The 17,004-nt window shown below is 44.3% G+C and overlaps 1 long non-coding RNA gene across 1 annotated transcript; it reads right to left on the bottom strand.

Moving 5' to 3' along the window:
- Positions 1–258: 258 nt before the first annotated feature.
- On the bottom strand, positions 259–5,467 carry LOC147996018 (uncharacterized). Its single transcript, XR_015670562.1, has 4 exons — positions 5,020–5,467; positions 3,418–3,623; positions 2,110–2,189; positions 259–978 (listed from the first exon to the last, which is right to left on the bottom strand). It is a non-coding gene; the product is annotated as an uncharacterized LOC147996018 (long non-coding RNA).
- Positions 5,468–17,004: the final 11,537 nt, after the last annotated feature.

Below are 17,004 nucleotides of genomic sequence, written 5' to 3'. Positions count from 1 at the left end.
TTGCTGACCGCTGGAAAGAACTGCTGTCTGTGACTGTTGACTGACCTTTGTGCCATCCAAGACCTTCTAACAGTGGAGGCCAGCTCTCCTCTTCTAGTGGCAGGCACTGTCACCTCTCACAGGGCCCCACCCTTACCCCTCCTTTCCCGTCTAGATTCCATTGACACACACGGAATCCCATCCTGAACGATCTGTTCCCCTTTATAAATATGGCTTCCTTCTCTGAGCCCAAACCTCCCCCCTGAAATCTTAGTGTACCTGCAAGGTCAAATCGTGATTTCAGGTTGCCACATCTTTAAGGAGTTAATATCTCCAGGAGCGCACGCAAGAAAAGTATAGCACATTTTAATTATCTTTCTGCATGTTATTCTCGTCAAGTACCAAAGATGACTTAGAAGATAATAAGTTTATTTGGTCTCTGTGTTGTTGTGCTCTGTAGCGAAGCAGTGCGTCATAACAGAACCTTCCAGTGAAAGAAAATGCTCACCCCATAGTTGTTGGGAGTAAAGACTAGTCCCCTAATCCCCTTCAAAAGTTCACTCCAATGGCCCTACCTCCCCAAAGCCCCACTATTTCCCAATAGTACTAACAGGCTGGGAGGCGCACTATTAATATGTGGAGCTCAGGGGGTCTGAGGAGAGCCAAGCTACATGCAGCGTCCAGGGACTAATCTCCTCAATTGGAACTGAAACTCCCAAGGGACAATTGTCCCACATCACAGTGTCAGATGAAGGAGTGCCAACTTGGTGGATTCCAGAGTTCATTAGAATCAACGCAGTTCCCTTTAAAATTCAGTAAGCATTGGGGCTGGAGAAATGGATCAGTGGTTACGATTCTGAATGCTCCTCCATAGGACCCCGGTTCCACTCCTGGCACCTACAGGGCAGCTCACAACCGTCTGTAACTCCAGTTCCAGGGGATCTGGATCCTTCTGGATTCTGCAGGCACCACATGCACATGCCGCATAGGCACACTTGCCTGCAAAACATCCACACACGTGGAACAGACGAATACTTTTTTTTTTAATTCTAGTAATCTGTGTTTGGGGAAGTACCTACATCACCCTTGTCAGTTCCTGCCTTGTTACAAATTATCTCTAAATTATTTCTTCTGGAACCGAGAATAGAGAGAGAGAAAGAATAAATTACAGCCGATGCCAGAGACAAGTTCATCTCCTAAGAATCAGTGCAGTCTTGTAACTAATAACTCCCATTCGCTACATGCTAGCTATAGGGCCTGCATATACATATACATACACATGTACATATACATATACATCATATACATGTACATATACATCATATACATGTACATATACATATACATATACATACACACACACACACACACACATATATATATATATATATATATATATGTATATATCCCAGATATAGCTATATGGTCTGTATAGGTTATGTAACACTGTAAGCCTCGGCTTCCTCCGCTATGACTTGCATTTCAGTTATTAGCATTAAATCAAAGAATATGCACTCAGTAAATATTGGCAACGATTGCTCTCAATTTATCTGAGTATGACACCATAATGTGAGGCTTAGGTCATTCCTTTCTGATCGAGACTGACAGGCAGTGAGTGAACTGGAAAAAAAAAGTACATATTTTACTTTTAATATAAGAAAATATAGGATCAGCAGATATTCTAAGAAAAAAAACATTAGCAAAAGACAAAAGTCCATATGGAGAGATAAGAATCTGGGGGGAATACAAAGTAGAAATAGTCAAACCTTTGGGGAGATGAGGACAGGTATTTTTCTCACAAATTAAGAAAGGAATGCCCCCTTCCAAAGAAGCTTTATAAAGAAAAAGAACTTTGGAAATTAAAGTACAAACTGGAAATGAATTCAGTAAGAGAGAAGAGAGTGAAATTGGGAAATATCTAAAGAAACAAATAAAAAATGGAAAGCAAAAACTAAAATCTTGAAGGTCAAACAAGAGCTACAGTGGTTGATTGAGTTCTGGGCAGAGCGTGAAGAGGATCATTTGTTCTTCAAAGTAACAATACAAAAGTGCCCCAGAATTTACTGATTTCCCAGGATGTATTCTTAGCCTATTCAGACAAATTAAGGGTCTAACACTAAGAATGCTTACCCAACACAGACAGCATCATGAAATTTCAGGAACTCATGAATACAACAAACTTCAAAAATGCTTCTAGGAGGACATCTTATCTACCATTCCAAAAACATAAATCATTATTATATTACTTCTCAAAAAATCACTAGAAATAAATGAAAGCAAAATAGAGCAACAGCTTTACAACATAAAGGCAAAAATTCTTCCCAACCTAGAATTCTATACCCAGCTAAACTATGCTTTAAGTGGACATACAGAATGAAGATGTTTTTCACATATATGCCTTGTAATATATTGCTGGGTTACCATTCTCATTCAAATCATCCAACCCCCCCAACATGCATACATACACACACACACACACACACACAGCGAGAGAGAGAGAGAGAGACAGAGACAGAGACAGAGAGACAGAGACAGAGACAGAGACAGAGACATGTGCTTTTGGGAAATCGGGCATAAGGAATAGCTTCAATTAATCTGAGACAATAACTGATAATTCTTTACTTCTTGCCAATGATTGGCTAAGAAATAGGCATTTAACTTGACTGAGATTAATCAACTATGGGAAAACCTACTAGAACATGGGGAACTTTTTTACACTTTAATAGAGACCATTGTGGGAACTAGGGAAATAACAGTGCAGAAAGCATTTGCATAACCACATACAGACAGACATATACACAGACACACACATACACACATATATACAGACATACACAGACAGACACACACATACATACTTACATATATACAGACACACACATTCACACATGCATATACATATATACACACACATATACACAGACAGACACACACATACATACTTACATATATATAGACACACACACATTCACACATGCATATACATATACACACACACATATACACAGACAGACACACACATACATACTTACATATATACAGACACACACACATGCATACATACATATACATATACACAGACACACACATACATACCACACATACATACTTACATACACACACACACACACACACACACACACACACACACACACAGGACTTTGGCTGGAGTGAGTCATGTGAGGCATATGATGGTCCAATTCCTGCAACTGTCTTACAGCCCTGAGGGAGAATAGAAAGGGGCAGAGAAGAATTTAAGCACTTACTGGTGGCCCAAACCATTGTGTTGATCAAACCCGAAAGTGACCAACAGCTAAAGGTTTGTTTAGGTGAGGACCATGATTCAAAGCTTGTACACTATGCTCATCTCTCAAGCTGGCATCAATGGTGAAAGCAAGTGTAATTTATAAAAAGTACTTACTTTGTCTGGGTACTTACATTCTATTATGCGGCCTTTTGGGTTGCAGCTACAAGAAGCCTGTAAAGTTAACTGTTATTATTTCCCTTGTGCAAGAAACGTAGGCTCAAACTAGGTGGTACACACCAGGTCTGTGCTCAGAACTCTCTCTTCAGAAGAGTAGATATTTAAAGTCAATTCTACACTCAGCCGGTCACGTGATCTTGAACAGATAAAAGGCACCGACCTGTGCGGAGGGGACATAAGGAAATATTCAAAGCCATGCAGATTTCAAAGCCGCACTTCAGTTCATCGTCTTTGTTCTGACTTGTGGTCGCCAACCCTCAATTGCTCCTGGTGAGTCACTCTCTGGAGTTCACGTTGTTCACTGTGATATATAGCTGAATTCTATAAATAATTAGAATATTATGCAAATAGCAATGCAAGACTCCCAAGATAAGGTCATAAGGGACCCAGTGGCTTCTGCTTGGTTTGTTCTGGCTCACTCGCTTTGGGAGAGGCCAGTCTTTGTGTCACACACACTGAGGAAGCTGAGTGGCAGTGTCTCACGTGCCAAGAAACTGCAACCTCTTGACAGCATGCATGGGAGTAGTCTTAGGAGAGCATTCCCTGGCCAGCACTCGAAGCCTAGACAGCCGGCTAGATCCCTCCTGAATGTTTGCCTCACAGAGACTGTGTGATAATGAATGTTTGTTGTTTTAAGTTCAGCACCAGGGTGAATTGTTACCGAGTACTATGTAACCCTTAGACAGGGTAACTGAAGAGGCTCCCCCTTAACTCCATGGGCAAAATGTCACCTTCATTTATTTATCGCTTTGTGGGTTTCAAAGAAGATATGTGGGCCTCTCAAGCCCCGTGAGCAGAAAGGAGAATGTGCCATTTCAGAAGCTAATTGTCCCACAGCCCTGACAGTACGAGACCCTCTGGGACCAAAATGAATAGGACAGCATTTAGAGTCTCTCTCACCAAGCGTCGCCCATGTCCCTGTCTCAGAGGCATCTTCAACAAAAAACAAAAACAAAAACAAACAAACAAATAAAAAACCCCTGAGAATCAATATATATAAAAGCGGGGGAGGGGAAGGGCCCCAACTCTAATTCTCCTGAGGTGGATACACTCAGCCTGCTCACAGTCCCCCCTGCCTCTTCTGGTTCTCATAACACACAGGAGTTTACGGCCTTGGACACGGCCCAAAATTGTAGATAGCCATCAATTTTGAGGACATTAATATATTCCGAACACTGAAACTGTTCATGGTTATGGTGTTTATGGCTGGGGTTTAAATAGGAAGCTAATAAAGATTAAAAACTGTTGATAAGGCACTCAGAACCACCAATGGGAAGTTTCCTGTTGCCTGACCAAACTCTGGCTCCCCTCCTGAGGCCTGGGTCCACTTTTAAAAGATGCCACTGGGAGGGAGTTAAAGCTAACAGAATTAAAAACTTGTTTCTCATAGAACTAGTTCGGGGCAATAGGTGCTATTCTCAGATGGCAATGAGTAAGTAGGTGGGGGAGCAGGGGTGGGGGAGGTGGGGGTAGAGGTGGGGGTGGTAGGGTTGAGTGGGGGTTGTGGGGGAGAGAGAGGGGGAGGAGCGGGGAAGTGGGGGTGGGCTGTTGCTTGCCTGCATAAGTCCTATGGTTCATTTGGGCTTTCTGTGCCTTTTGAATGAGCAAGCAGCCTCTCTTGGACAAAGGACTGCTCTGGCCAGGAAAGTCAGTTGATGACCTTGGCTTGGGTTAGGGTAACCCTTGAGGACGAAGCCTTCTCTCTCCTCCAGAGGCGATCCAGTTGTAACACACGTGGCTCCATCAGGTCAGTCATCTGCTGTGAGGGCCCGCACACAGTCGGCCTGGCTTTGTTTTTGAGAACCAATGTGCATCTGAGTCTAAAACGGGCTTGAGCGTGCATACACATCTGCAGTTGATGTTGCTACAGGTGTGGGATGTTGTGGTTTCTAACATCTTACACGTGTTCTCCAAACAGTACCTCGAGTGTCCTTTTGTTTCTGGCCTGTGTGGTTTCCTGAATTTCCGGTAGTGGGTCTCCAGCAGAAAAGCTGCAATGTATTACTAAAAACATATAAACAAAGAAACACACACATGGGCAAAACGAGGTTGGCATCGGCAGAAGCTTGCCCTGAACGTGGGGTGGGATGGAGGCCAGAGCACATAACTGTAGAGCTTACTGAGCAGTTTCCCAGCAATGCCCTCCCTCACCGCCAAGGAGTCACTCCAGGTCCTGAGCCCTTGGGCTCGGGGAGACAGAGCAATAGAAATCTATCTGGATTAGACAGAGCAAGCAGCCTGCCTGGGGGTGAAGAGAAGGGAAGCACCTTGAGTAAAGGCACATCATGGCCGAGCAGGGGACTCTGGGAGCTTTTCATGTGACTCATCTAAATAATAAATCTGAGCCTTAACCCTAGGAGCTAAAGATATCACTAGGTCATGTCAACTTAATAATGCCCAGGACACAGAGCCAAAGATTTAGCCAGGTGGTACTTTAAAATGCAAACAGGGGGGCAGAAATACAGGGACAAAGAGTGGAACAGGGACTGAAGTCATCCAGAGACTGCCCCACCTGGGGATCCATCCCATATGCAGCCACCAAACCCAGTCACTATTGCTGATGCCAAGAAGTGTTTGCTGACAGGAGCCAGATATGGATGTCTCCTGAGAGGCTCTGCCAGAACCTTACTGATACAGATGAGGATTCTTAAAGATAACCATTAGACTGAACGAAGGGACCCAAGTGGAGGAGTTGGAGAAAAGACTGAGGGAGCAGAAGGGGTTTGCAATCCCATAGGAAGAACAACAATGTCAACCAACCAGAACCCCCCACCAGAGCTCCCAGGGACTAAACCACCAACCAATGAGTACACATGGAGGGACCCATGACTCCAGCCATATATGTAGCAGAGGATGGTATTGTCTGGCATCAATAGGAGGAAAAGCTCTTGGTCCTGTGAAGGCTCATTTCCCCAGTGTAGGGGAATGCCAGTGTGTTGAGGTTAGAGTGGGTGGGTGGGAGTGGAAACATTCTCATAGAAATAGGGGGAGGGGTATGGGAGAGGGGAGAAAGGGGATAACATTTGAAATGTAAATACATAAAATATCCAAGAAAAATAAAATTATTAATAAAAAAAATGCAAGGGGTCAGTGAGGTGGCTTAACAGGTAAAGATTGCTTGCTTGTCATTCAAGTCTGATGGCCTGAGACCCATCATTGGAATCCATAGAAAAGTGGGAGGGGAGAACCAACTCCATAAAGTTGTTTTCTGACCTCCACGCAATCGCCAAGGGTACTTGCATCACAACACACACACACACACACACACACACACACACACACACACGAGAGAGAGAGAGAGAGAGAGAGAGAGAGAGAGAGAGAGAGAGAGAGAGAGAATAAAAATAAGAAAGTGAATCCAAATAAGCTACAGAGTTAGCTTGCCACTAGCTTCTAAATGGTCATTAAGCGGGACTCTATGCATCTGTACAACTGACTCTATGCATCCTTACAACTGAAGGTACGCAAACTCCTTGGGATTGCAGAACAGAGTCATGCTGAGACCTGGGAATGAGGGGGAAGTAGAGCTGAGATGATCTCTATTTTCATGGTGAGAAATCATAGATAATACTTAAAGGCATAAATTCAAGGAGTAGCAGGAAAAACATGAGATTTAAAAACATGTTTCTCCATTGATACCTTTTCCATTGTTGTAACTAAATATCTAAAGCCACACACAGTTTTAGAGTCTAAAGAGCATGGTAATAATGTTGCAAAGGGCTGGCCTGGTTTCTCACATTGTGATGGATGGCGTCAGGGCAGGTTGGGAGGAGATCACGTGAGGAGACAGAAGCTGATTCGGTTTTTGGCAACAACCCTCTGTCATGGATTACCCAAGTCCTACTAGAGTTATAACTAATCCTTCCCAGGGCAGTGACTGCCGTAACTACCCACTAGGGCCTGCTTCTTAGTGGGCACCTCCCCATACCGCTCCATGGAAGACAGAGCTCTTAGCGTCTAAACCACATCCTGTCCACAGCGAGATGCTAACAGTAAGATAATCATTTGCAAAATTGGATATATTCATCTTCAGAGAGTGGAGGCAGACAAGGCAGGCATAGTCAGTGTTGTCTTTCGTACAAACTTTATGGAACCCTAGTCGTAGGGATACATGGGTCGTTTTGATAAGTTGACAACTACAGGAAGCGTGACCTCATCACAGGCCTCCTATGCCCGTTCGTTTTAGTTCCGGCTAGAGATTCATGCCGTCATCATGATTTCCCCATTCATCGATCGTCATGACACTTCTTAGTTTGCCCCAAGCTGAGGCTAACTCATCACTGACGGCAGAAACCTGCCGTCCTCCAGCTGACAAGAAAGAACCCAGAACAAAAGCAAAGTACAATTAGATTCAAGTGATTTTGTGGGCGTTATTTAGAGATAATGGTGTCTATACAAAAGTGACAAGGATTAAAAGAAAAACCCTGTTAGTTCTTCGCATAGTAAAATGCAGAAGTGATGTCACTGTGTTTCAACTCTGCCTCGAAGCAGACCATTCCTGTTTAAACTGTTAGAGGATTGTTTCTATAAACCAGCCTCCAGCTTCTTCCATCGTCCTCGAGGTTATCCTGTGATAACCTTTTACACGATCCACTCTTGTCTCAAATCAGAAGCTTACGACCCCCTCCCCTTTCTCCTTTAAAATTCCTTTTAAAAGGAATATTTTCATGTGTTTGTTTTTAATTGGCTGATGAGACGACTAACATGTAACAAGAGCAGTGTTGCAGAAATAAACTTCACCTGACTATTTAGCAGTTCACAGTCCAGACTCACCCTTTATAAAGAGAGGACGTGGCCCTGTGCTAACTCAGCCTAATTTGCAGAGGCAAAACTGCGGGCCTCACAAGCCCAGTCCCTTCCACTTGTTTACTTTTCCCGGACTCCCCCAGCTGTGTACCCCCATTGGCAGCCAGAGCAGAGCCAGGGTAGAGCGCAGAGCGGAGAGAAAGCACCTGGCTCCTCTGTCTGCAAACACAAGGGAAATGAGAAGCAAAAACCTAGGACGGGATGTTTTCAGTGAAACACTGGTCCAGGGAAAGCAAGAGCTCTTCTGCATGTGTCGGGAGAGATACCAGCCTCTACTGAGCATTCTCAAACAGGAACACTGCTCACTCTGAGGGTACAGAGATCTACTATGTACTATACGTCCACATTGTATATGACATGGAACTCTAACAAGAGGGGTGACCTTCAGACCCAAGCCTCAGCTTCCAGGCCACGGCCAGCATAGTTTCCTCCCTTCCTCCCTTCCTCCCTCCCTTCCTTCTTTCCGTCTTCTTCCTTATCCTCTTCCTTCCCTCTCTTCTTTGACAGAGTCTCTGGGTAGCCCAGGCTAGCCTGGAACTCATAATTCCCCCTGCCTCTATCTTCTAAGTGCTAAGATGATAGGTTTACACAGCCACATCTGAAAACACATTGTTAAATGCCAAAAGATGGGGAGAGTGCTTGGCTTTGTCCACTCCACAGGGAGTTTGAACACAGCTTTTCCCTTCCTGGACTTCATCTACAAAATGAAGATTTTTCACAGCACATCAGTGGAGCCAGAAAAATCTAAGATGATAACCTAAAAACTGATTAATCCAGCATTAATTTCTAGTTAATTTTGAAACTGTAATCAGTCTCCTCAGGTCAGTATTTGCCTGGCCTTATCGGCTTGTCTGAGGCAGTCTGATGTCGCCCAGTGCTGCTTCTGAAGGACTAAAGCACAACTTTAAAAATCCACCCTTCCCCTTGTGAAAGTAAGAGAAGTCATGTCACCCCACTCCCAAGCAGTACCCCGGGGGACTCACTGGCAGGGAGGAGGGAGGCCTGTGCGAGGCATTCTGCTGACTCAGCATATAGAATGCTAAAGTTTAACAGCATTAAGGAAGGGAAAAGAGTTTCGTTGTGGTTTGACAGCAATGTGGTGGGTCTGTATTTTCAGAAAGACAGAGAGAAAAAAAATTAACACAAGTAGGAAGCTTCCCGGAAGTTCTCCAGCGGCATCCTGCAGTAGCTGATGTACCCAGGAAACAGGGCGCACGCTCCGCCTCCGCGGAGGACCCCAACAGTACCTACAGTGCCGAGAGTCAGCTTTGCACCGGAAATGCTCTTCCTCTCTAACAGTGTTGAAACAAAGCTGTGTCCACGGAAGATGGCAGCTTCCACACCGCCGTTGTTTTCCCTAGTGATGACTCCACTGGGACCTTGAGAGGTTGGAGAACACAAGAGATGTTCCTACTCAACCTCAAAGGCAAAAAAGAGAAAATACCATTCCTAATTTAGAGAGGAGTCTCCTGGCATGCGCCCCCCGCCCCCCAGGTCTGTTTTGGTGGAATTGTCTCATTTTCAGTTATCTATTTATTTATCTGTTCGTTCATTCACCAAGCATCCACGGCGTTCCAGACCGCATACACCTACTGTGTATCCAGCAATAATAAAGCAGACTCCAGTTCCTGCCCTCATCTACCCCACTGGCTTGACTGCAGATGACGTCAGTGCTGAAGACTGTCATAAAAGTGCAGAGGTTACATAACGCACTCAGAGGCTATAAAGTCAAGTGCCTCCAGGGACCAGATTAGGACTGCAAAGATCCGAAGGCCTTGAATTGGCGAAGACTCTGGCAAACCAGAGAGTATTTATCTCCAAACGCATTCAACGGCAGGAGCATTTTGATTTGGCTTGGTTTGGTTGTTCATTTGTTTGATGATCTGAGGCAGGGTCCCACATGTTAGCCTTAAACTGGATTTTTAGCCGAAAGTGACTCTGAACTTCTGATCCTCTTGCCCCTGCATCCCATGTGCTGAAGTGACAGTCATGCATGTCCGAACCCGGTTTATGTGGTGCTGGGGGGGTCCAGCCCAGGCCTTTGTGCATGGAAAGCATTGTCAAACCAGCTTTATCCCCATCTCCAAATACCGGGTTTCATTGATGTTGTAGTTTGGAGCTTTCTGTTCGTCTTGTTTGTGTGCTTGTTTAGAAGACTGTACAGTCTAAATTAAACACCTCTGGGCTCCGAGTGCCTCCCGCAACTGCTGTTCAACTCCCAAATAGCCTCAGGCCAGAAAATCAAGGCCCCTGAAAACACACAGGCCTTCTCCAAGGGCAGGCACACGGGGAGGCAAAGCCAAAATAAGAATGTAGCTGCCCTGGCCCTAGCCCAGCGCTTTCTAAGTCGGTGCCGCTTCCTCTGGTCAGCAACTTGAGGCATCTCAGCAAGTTACTGGTGTTAGACAGGCTCTTGATATTCATAAAAGTCTTCATTCCCAGAGCAATTATTTATAAAGTTCTATCATGTGCTGAACACCAAAGAGAGCTTAAGAGTATAGAAAAAGTCCAGTGCTGGAATGGGCTTAGTTAGCTTCCTAGAGCTTAAGAAAAGATTGCCGAAGCAATCTAGATCTGTAGTTACTAAGAAGCAAGGCACTGGGTCTGGGGAGGTGGCTCAGCAGAAGAGAACACTGGCTGTTTTCCCAGAGGCCACAGGTTCAATTCCCAACCCCCACATGGCAGCTCACAGCTGTCTATAACTCCAGGGGATCCAAAACTCTCACACAGACATAGATGTAGAAAACCACCAATGCACAGAAAATAAAAATAAATGAATCAAAAAGAAATGAACAAACAAACAATTCTTTGCCTGTGTTGAACACTTCTATGACAGTAGCTATAATTCTCCTGGCCCAGAAACATATATCTGTTCGACCAAGACAGGAAATAAGCTTAATGTCGCACGATTGATGTCATGCTCTTTAGAATTAATATAGCCCAACAGTTGGCATTTTTTTTAAGTTACTGTGAGAACTGGAGAGGTAGCTCAGTGGTTAAGGACACTTGCTGCTCTTGCAGAAGATCTGGGTTCAGTTCCCAGCACCCACATGGCAGCCCACAACTGCCTATACCTCAAGTTCCAGGGGATCTAGCAACCTCAGGCTTCCACATGTAGTACACACCTAGTTATATTTCTTAAAGTTACTATGGTAACCGGGCATCTAAAAGATGCTCCGGCGCGTACTAAACAGAGTGATCCTCAGTGTGGATGTGTTGTGTGATCTCAGAGGCTTGTCCTATATTTAACTTCCCTCACAAAGTCTCCACAGTGCTATGGTCCACATATCCATCCATTTACTGCTAAATATGTGTGAAATGCCCACCTGCCAGATACAAGGCTGCCGGAGTAGAAATGTACCTGCTGTAGCATTCAGGGACCAGCCGTCTATGAACTGCTGCAAAGTTTCCCGGAAGTGTAGCAGAACCATTTGGAAAGTGGCCATGACGGAGTCTCCTAAGTGAGAAATCAATTCATATCATATGGAAGAATGGTCACGGGGCTATCTTTGCAGATGCATGCTCTGTGAGTGGCACCTCGGCAAGTGGCCTTCTCGTGCAAGGAGGAGCTTGGCTAGTGGTCAGAGTCATGGGAAGGAGTTGACTGAACATAGATGACTAGGGGATGTGGGGGCTTAAAGCATGCCAACATGCATCCCTGGATGGACATGGAGAGTCCTGTGAATGCTCAAGGGAGGGTGGGTTGGGAGGGTAGGCTGGCCCATTCAGCCATCCTCCTTCTACACCCACTTGTATTACCCAGTGAGCTCACTGTCACCATGGAGACCAGGATGGGAGTTCTGTCATGGCTCCTGTCTTGAGCCTTCCATTCATTAGAGCTGGCCCACTGCTGAGTGCCTAATCTGCCCACCCTTGAGCGCCTATGTTGGCACAGCTCCCAGGTGAGCCAGCTACTTGCTGACAGTCACATTGCACTGTTTCCGTAGCCGCACTTTCTTCTCATTAGGGTGGGCACTCACCTTTTTTTGCCTTCTTCCTGATCATGTTTCTAAGTGATTATGTGTGCCTTAGAGAATGCCATATCCACTCTGTGACATTCTGCACAGCATTGCTTCTGATCAAATAATTCATTGCATAGCAAATGTGGCTGCAGAAATGGGGCCCTTGCTTCATGCCAGGCAAACACTCTACCAACTTAGCCGTAAGCCTAGTCCTGTGATTTGGCTTTCTAATGGAACCCTGTCTAATACTGTGGCTTTCCAAACTAAGGTTTTTGCTTTCTTTACATGGTTTGAAAGCAAACAACCCAAGTACCAAACGCATTCACGAACCCGAGTTCCCCTCTGCTGTGTTATAACAGTGTCCAGGATCCAGCCATTGCCCACCTGCTCAAAGCTGAGTCTCTACCCGTTCACATTCTCCAGGTAAAAATTGTCACAGTGCTTTTACTTGTCTCAAGGGAAGACTTAGAAATAAATTCTCAGATGGTAGCCACCTCGTTGTTCCACTCAGGAACAAAGGTCTTTTGAATAACTAGGTACTACTAGGGGGTGTGTGTGTGTGTGTGTGCACTCACATTCATACATATCTCTGTGTGTATACACTTAATATAAAATATTTACATAGATAGATATATAGATAGATTGGATTTGTCTGTGTATGTCTGTGCACACATGTATGTTCGAGTGTGTATACATGTATGTATAGACCTGTATATATACTGAATATTTACCCATATATGTAAATAAACAGACTAGGTTTGAGTGCGGATGTGTGTGTGTGTATGTGCGCACACACGCATGTATATGCATATATGTATATACCTGTATACATACTTAATATAAAATGTTTACATGTATATGTAGATAAACAGAGTATTGCATGTGTGCGCATGTGTGTTATGTGTAAGTGTATGTGCAGGAGTATATTAAAGTGAACCATGTGCACGTAGGTGCAGCAGAAGGCATTGGGTCCCCTAGACCTGGAGTTACAAGTGGTTATAAGCTGACTGGGAACTGAACCCCGGTCCTCTGCAAGAGCAATGCTCTTCACCACTGAGCCACCCCTCCAGTCTTGAGATTGGTTTTACTAGTATGAATATTATTATACGTACTATGTACTAGTAAAGCATAGAGATCATCTAGCTGCCTACAGTCATATATGACATTCTATTACAGAATATTCACAGAATTAAAGCTAATCTACACATCATGTATATAAGTACACATATAACATAAACATATACTATCACACACTGTCATACTGACACCAAGTCCTAAAGGCAACTCAAAAGAACCCCTGGAAGTGAGCTGGACTACTTACTCTGCATACCAAAGTCAGGGCAGACCTGTGCTATAAAATTTTAATTGAATGCTTCCAGACTTAAGATGCTTTGTTCCCATAAATGAATAAATAAACCACTACTGTAACAACAAACTCAGGAACTTTACCAATAAGAAACCATAATTGATCACAAACTGTTGCCTCCTGTATCCAGTTCCGCTCTGCCTTCCGATCTGAATGCCTCGGTAGTAGGAGAGATTGCGTTTGAGATTTGCATGGTTTAAATAGCCTGGAACATACCCACCCAAGAGAATCTAAGAGAGGAGATTTGGTTCAAATGCTCCTTCTCGGCATGTCAGGAAATGTTTGCTCCAATTAAGTAATCTCATTTTGGAGTTAAGTCTGTGCCAAGAAAATAAACAATGTATCTTTCATGCACACATCCACTCTGTTGTATAAAAACTGCTATTTTCTGGGAGGCTGCTCTTGGAATTTGTACGTTCTAATGAGATCAGAGCTGGAAAAATCCTGGCTTTTTTAAAGCATCTAGCAGCTATGGGAACTATAGGGACGCCACAGGATGCAGTATAATGAGTTCTGTGAGCGAGTGGATAACAAAACACCTACAGACCACACCCCCAAAGCTCCAGGTCTACAGGAAAACTACATTAAAAGCAATAGGATATTTCTCCTCAGCCTTGAGCTATGCAAAATTGACTTGCAAGAGAGTCTGTTGCCCATCACAAACCAAGTGCTAGTATGCTTTCAACACATATGAAGAGACTGAACTTCCAAGATCAAGTAGGAAGATCAGACTTGCCAGCTGCTGACTGATAGATGGTTCTGAGGAAGGGAGAAGGATGAGAGTACTGCCTTGAAAGTCTCTACCCTACTCCCAGATACAGGGCTGGAGTAGGAGTTCCCTTGCTCTGTGCTACCTCTCATTCTCCCAACACCCTCACCATGCTCCAGCAGCACCAACAGCTTCCCTTTTAAAGACCAGCAATGTTGCTTGCCCATAATATTGTTTGCCCATAATGTTACTTGCCCATAAGCTTGTGCAGTTGGACTTGGCTCCCAGCTGCTGGTACTGTTTGGAGAGATTTAGGAAGTGTGTTGTTGGGGGTTGGCTTTAAGATTGTACCCTATTTCCAGTTTGCTCTCTCTGCTTTGGGTCTGGAGATGAAGACATGAGCTCAGGGTTTGGGGATTTAGCTCAGTGGTAAAGCACTTGCTTAGCAAGCCCAAGGCCCTGGGTTCGATCCCCAGTTCTGGAAGAAAAAAAAAATAAAGACATGAGCTCTCTGTTTCCTGCTCAGTTTGCTGCGGTGTCTTCCTATTGTCATAGACTTTAACTCTCTGGGACTGTAAACCAAAATAAACTCTCTTCCATAAGTTGCTTCTGGTTAGGGTATTTTTTTACTGCAATAAAACAGTGACTTAGACTCTCCTTTCCTGCTAGATGTTAACAGGTGCTGCCTACCCACAATCCCTTTGTTGTCCCACAGACTGACCTCCAGCATGTATCACTTCTTCCTTAAAGTTCAAACTTCCTTAAAGATTGATTGGTTGGTTTTATTTCTCGTTGTTTTCCCTACGGGCAGGATTCTCAAAAGCAAAACGTTTAACTGATTTTTTTTCCTTATCTTCCTATTACCTAACACAAATCTAGACATGGATGTGTGCATGACGTGTTTGTGAAATGAGCAAATGACTGTAAGAGGTGGCAGGCATATGAGAACTTGCAATTAGTCTACGTGAGGCTACTTTTCTGCCAAGGTAAAGTCTCACAGTTTGCTGGGGATTGGAGGGGTGAGAAAATACTCACTTTCCTTTCACCATGTCCCTGAAACCTGGACCTGGCTCAACTAAGATGCGCAGTTAGCGCTCAGCTGCCAAAAGATTGTATTGATTTTCCTTGATGGCTGCTGGGATATACCAGAAGCATTTGCTGCTGGGGATGACAGACAGTCCCACACTCAGGGTCTCAGTGGTGCTTTCCTGTGGTGAGTAACAACTCAAAAGGAAATGTCCCCACCTCTGCACAGGTTTTCGTGCCTCATTTCCTCTGCCTAGATTTACTGAGCACAGTTTAGTTTTTAAAAAATGGGAGAGAGCACGAGGTTTCAGCAGTAGCACATACACTATTCCATCACTCCTCCATGGCCTTGCTCTCAGGCAGTGACCAAGACACTGTGATCAGAACAGGGAGGGTTAAGCATGTGTCCTGGCTTTGCCACCATTTGTGTACCTGCCTTCCCCTTCATTGTCTCAGGCCTATTCTGTCATCTTTGACAAGGACTTCCGGGCTTCCCATCACTCCTGCGTGTGCTGCAAAGCTTTGGAGGAACATTTCCCACAGAATCTTTTCTCAAAAGGGCAAGCAGCACACCAACACGGGGCTTTCCTCACACCACCTCCTTGTAAGCCTCCCTGTGGGCTCACTGGACCTTACATAGACAGACCACTTAACTCAGTGCTACCGGTGATGTTCGTGGTACACTGGTATAAGATAGACAAAAGTCTTCTGTGATGGTCTTCTCCAAACCTAGAACTGCTGTTGAGCCACAAGAAAACATCAGACAACCCCAGATGGAGGAACGTTTCACAGCCTGTCTGGCGCTCAAGATAGGAAATGGCACAGAGATAAGCATAAGCTAAGACCAAACAAACAAACAGAAAAAAAAAGCCATAGACCAGAGACCAGGACAACAACTGTGACAAAGAGCAGCATGGCAGTTGCTTGAACTGGCTCCACGAACAGTGAGAGGACTTTATGGGGAAAACTGGACAAAACTGGAAAAGCCAGTAAAGTACTGGAGAGATAGATGGGCAGAAAAGAGCACAGGCTGTTCTTCTAGAGGACCAGGGTTTGATTCCCAGTAGCTACAAGACAGTTTACAGTCATCTTGAACTCCATCCGAAACCCCAGAAAACCTTCCTCTGGCACTCTAAAACATCAGGTATACATGCACAGCAAGACAGACAGACAGACAGACAGATGACAGAACACCCATACATACAAAATAACTAAACAAAGATAATTTCAAAAATGAAAGGGGCTATAGGGCGTGATTTATAAAACCGAGCCAATGTTGGTTTCTTTGTTTTAACAAAGGTACCATGAAAATGTAAAATGTTATAAAGGGGGTGGGGTGGAGGGATGAAGCCAAACACAGTAATCCCGGCACTTGGGAGACAGAGGCAGGAGGATCAGGAGTCCAAAGTGATCCTCATCCTGGTGAGTTCAAGGCCAGTTGTGTGAGACCTTGTCTTAAACAAAAACAAACAAAAACCTGCTTTAAGTTAGGGTATATGTGGTGTATTCTATAATAGTCTTATAAGTGGCTGTTTATCTAAACTTACTCCATTTTTTTCTTTTGAAAATTTTTATTTATTTATTGAGAATTTCATATATTTTAATCTATATTCTTTCCTTTCCCCTAACTTCTCTCCTAAGAGGTAGGAGACTACTTCCCTCCTCACTCAAC

This window comes from Rattus norvegicus, chromosome 2 (genome assembly GCF_021556685.1).
Source record: "Rattus norvegicus strain SHRSP/BbbUtx chromosome 2, alternate assembly SHRSP_T2T, whole genome shotgun sequence".
Taxonomy (NCBI): domain Eukaryota; kingdom Metazoa; phylum Chordata; class Mammalia; order Rodentia; family Muridae; genus Rattus; species Rattus norvegicus.
Note: the sequence above shows the minus strand (reverse complement) of the source record. Positions and strands in the feature narration are given on the sequence as shown.